General features: G+C 45.8%; 1 pseudogene; it reads left to right on the top strand.

Moving 5' to 3' along the window:
* The first annotated feature begins 1,153 nt into the window (after positions 1-1,153).
* The window catches only part of LOC129687329 (laminin subunit beta-4-like), a 119,922-nt pseudogene continuing 116,533 nt past the window's right edge, over positions 1,154-4,542 (top strand).

Below are 4,542 nucleotides of genomic sequence, written 5' to 3'. Positions count from 1 at the left end.
GCCCAATGCTGCAGCTGGCAAGCCACTCTCCTGCTCTCATGCCCTGGGGGCTGGCTCACCTCAAAACCCCAGCCAGGGCCAGTTCTTCTTTGCTGCCCAGATGAGGTACAGGGCCTGCTCTCCTGAGTGTTGCAACTGCTGAGGGAGACAGGGCCAGCTCTCCCACTCTCATGACCCCGAGACCAGCTGCCCTCCCACCCCCCGCCAGAGGTGATGAGGGACCAGCTCTTCCACACTCACATCCTCAGAGCAAGCTCACCGTACCCCTGCCACTAGGTTCAGCTCTATTGTGCTGCCCAGGCAAGGTGTGGGGCCCACTCTCCTGTGCTGCAGACCATGATTCAACCATTTCTGTGCCTGGTTTCCATTCCAGCACTTCCCTGGTCGTTTGAGTCCATCTGGCAGTTAGATCCGGCAGCAGGAGCTCAGGACTCCATATACTTTTTCATAATTTGCATGCATGACCTGTAAAAATAAGGCACTTCACCTAAATGCCAGTCTTACCAAAATGTTTTCTCTCCCTCCCCACCCCCTCCCCCGCCAGTGATGCAGAAGATCAAAAGGAAGTCAAACACCTTGGAATAGGACCGTGAAAAAAGACAGTGATGATAGCCTAGTTGACTGTGGAGAGGAGGCGAACGGCCAGTTCAGTGAGGATGGTCGGGTGCTTTGTTGACACTCAGCTGATCTACATCTGAATTCCGTTGCTGTCATTGTGCAGAGTGTTACTGTAGTTCTCCCTAGTGCTTCAGTGTGTCTGTGGACGTGTGGAACTCATGACTCTGTCTAGCTGTTGTTAGTCTGTTGGGGAAACCGTTAGGAACAGTAAGTACGGTATGTACTTGCTACGTGAGTTAGCCCTGACAGCTGCCTCCGCGAAGGCTCACTGACTCTCTGGTACCTGTTCTTTGCTCCTGTTATTCCTAGGCTTCCTAACTTCCGGTGTTGCAACAGCAGGGTTCCGCTCCTGTTACTGCTTAGGCTTCTTGACTTCCGGTGTTGCAGCAGGAGGGTGCCACTTCTTACGCTGTCTCTGTGGTCAGTCTTTTGGGGACATAAACATTGCATACGGTGACACTTCTCAGATTCGTGACATACTGAAAGAGTTGAAGACGAAAGCTCTCAAGGGAAATTTCAAATGTTAGTCCGGGAAATGCACGGCAAGACACATGCAGTGCCTTCGGCTGATGTGCCTTCGGCTGATGTGCCTTCGGCTGATGTGCCTTCGGCTGATGTGCCTTCGGCTGATGTGCCTTCGGCTGATAAGCATTCTCCGACCCCTGCACGCTGTGTCGGCCAGTGTGAGCCACTTCATTTGCTGCTGCTGTTGTTGTTGGAAAGTGACTTTTTTTTTTATTAATTACAGTTTATTCACTTTGTATCCCAGCTGTAGCCCCCTCACCCATCCCTTCCCAATCCCACTCTCCCTCTTCTCTTATGCCCCTCTAGCAATCCAATGATAGGGAAGGTCCTCCTCCCCTTCCATCTGACCATAGTCTATCAGGTCTCATCAGGACTGGCTTCTTTGTTTTCCTCTGTGGCCTGGTAAGGCTGCTCCCCCCTCAGGTGGAGGTGATCCAAGAGCAGGCCAATCAGTTCATGTCAGAGACGGTCCCTGTTCCTATTATTGGGGAACCCTCTTGGATACTGACCTGCCTTGGACTACTTCTGTGCAGGGGTTCTAAGTTATGAAAGTGGCTTTTCAAAGGCAGAGATGATGAGAGCTGAAGTGCTGAAAATTGTGAAATCAAGAACAGGTTTATTTGAAGGGGATTCTCCCCATAAATACCAAAGCAAAGCGTTCTCATTGTCTGGAGCACTTGACAGTTTTATGGTCTTTTGTGGTTGCTGGCCAAATAAGTCACATTGAAAAATGTGTGTGTGGTTGAAAACAAAATGTCATTGTGGTTGGAAATTAATAGAAAAACAAGAGATTGCAGAATTAAAAGCATACATGAGCATGCCAACAATGATTCATTATTCACTACACCTATATGAGCTTTCAAATTCTGCAGCATTCAGCAATGTGTAAACACATTACAACAGGCACACTCTAGAATCTGCAAAATCTCACAAGTGCTTTATTAGGCTAGCAGTCAAAGGGATTACACCTGCTATATAAAGAATAAATACATACATCTTATCATAGTCATAAATAACATGTATGAAACAGCTTACTCCAACATTAAAATCTATAAGAACCCATGGTTGAAGGAATGTCTGATTTCATTTGCCAAAAAAAATGTGTCCTCATAACCTGCATTAAACTTAATTTTTAATAAAGCTTTTTATGTGTAGATATTCTATTGAATCTGTAAATATACTTAAAGTATAGAAGATATGTGTTTGGGGTGCTATGTGCAAATAAAGACATAAGGAATGTTTTTGTTCTGCTACGTGAGTGATGAGCTTACTAATTAACGAAGTGTATGGGACAGAAAAACATCTAAATGCCCTATGTGGGGTTTTGTTACCCTTCCTTTCTGCTGTGCCACTGAAATAGTGAACTTTTTTTTTTTTTTTACCCACTGTTGCAGCCTGTTTCTGGCTGAAATCCTCAATGTTTTGCCAATGCAATACAGTAAGACTTGTCCCCTGGCATCTTTGATGCATTCAGGTAAAGCTTGTTTTAAAGTGACCCCCAAATGAGGTGGCCCTAAACACTCTCATGTCTTCCTATTTACTCTCCACAAACCAGCCTATTTACACAAAATAGTAAGACAGGCTTGCCTCAACATCAGAAAGGACAAAGGCAAAGGTGACTTTCCATATTTCAATGTTTTCAGAGAAAAGGAAATGTGTAGTTTCTGCTCACTCATAACCATAGATGCTGAATTTCTCTGTGCATAAAGAAGTTGTTCCTGTAGATTTCTGCAGACTTTGTGTTAAAAATTAAACGGTCTTAAAGTCCCTCCCTCTTTTGTCCTTGATCACATTCCTAGTGGAGTCTGAATGTCCAGGCATTACAGGTGTGATGATCTGTGGAGCAGGACAGGAACATGCTGCTGGACTTCCATCCGAAAAGTGACTATTAAACAGTCCAGATCACGTGATTTTTAGCTTCTTCATACCTGTACTTTCATGTTTTGAAGAAATTTTGACTTTTTTGTTTCATTTTTTAAAGGCTTAGGACATTATCACAAAACTAAACAGAATTGGTAAGATAACACAATGAAGAATTTTTAACAAAAGGTAAGGGCCTAGTTGAGCAGGAAGAGATAGAACCAGTCTTTTGAAAACAGAAGAAAACAGGTTCTGTGTCCTTCATGAAAAAAAAAAATCTCGATTGCTGGTGCCCTGTCAGTGATGGCCACTCCATTCCACCAGCACAGACCTCCTCCTTCCTCAGACATGGTCAGTTTGTATTTTTTAACATGGCTGCTTGATGAAAGAGTTTAAGTACTCACGCATATTACATATATGTCATCCACTTCCTTCTCTCCGTTTTCATTCTCCTGTCCCCAAGCTGTACAGCTATGTTAGAAGCCCAAGGCTAGCAAGTGTCCAGAATCACCTGCCCCTGGTCTCAGCACTCCACCCAGGAGACCTACCTGCCTTGCCCTCTCAGAGTTATTTAGATAGCACCTTACAAAAGCAAACTGGCGATGCCATACAGAGCTTAGTATTCCTCCCACAGAGGGCGTGTTGGCTGCTCTCCCGGACCCTCCTTTCTCCCTCCTCACTGTGGGCCAGATTAACAAACCTCAGCGTCACTCTACCTCACAGAATTGCTTTGTGGCCACAGGGGCTGTAAAATCGTAAGCATGACCTTAGAAAGACATGCTATTCATAAACCAGAATGAACTGTAATGAGCTGTCTTGTTCGGGTGATTTTTTTTCTTTTCCATTTTTTATTTTCATTTTTATTGATTATACTTTATTCACTTTGTATCCCCCTGTGGCCCTCTCCCTCTTCCCCTCTCAATCTCACCCTCCCTCCTTCTTCTCCACTCATTCCCCTCCCCAAGTCCACTGATAGGGAGTTCTTCCTCTCCTTCCTTCTGATCCTAGTCTATCAGGTCTCAGCAGGAGTGGATAACCCAGAACCCCTGCACAGATGTAGCCCATGGCAGTTCAGGGTCCAAGTGGGTTCCATAGTAATGGGAACAGGGACTGTCTCTGACATGAACTGATTGGCCTGCTCTTTGATCACCTCCCCCTGAGGGGGGAGCAACCTTACAAGGCCACAGAAGAAGACAGTGTTCAGGTGGTTTTCATGGCCTTTGAGGTGAGGGGAGTCCAGGAACTCAAGCATCACTTGACGTGTTTCTACAGATAACCACCAGAGGGCGCCTGTGCTCTATTCTGCGCAAAAGAAACATGCTCGAGAAAGCTGCCGCTGGACCTTGTCCAAATCAGCTTGTATCATCAAATGGTGACCTGATAAGGCAAAGACTGGCCGCCTGCTGCAACTAGGGCAATGGGGCTGCAGCTCTCCCTAGTGAGTTCTCAGCTTCCAGAAAGGAAGCATGAGGTGTGTGAGCCTTTTACACAGTTTTTCTTCTGATTGGCCTGGGTGATTGAGCCTGGGGGAGGGGGGGG

The sequence above is a fragment of the Psammomys obesus genome, unplaced genomic scaffold, assembly GCF_907164565.1.
Source record: "Psammomys obesus unplaced genomic scaffold, mPsaObe1.curated_primary_1811, whole genome shotgun sequence".
Classification (NCBI taxonomy): Eukaryota; Metazoa; Chordata; class Mammalia; order Rodentia; family Muridae; genus Psammomys; species Psammomys obesus.
The sequence above is the reverse complement of the archived record's forward strand: the minus strand, read 5'-3'. Positions and strand labels throughout refer to the sequence as shown.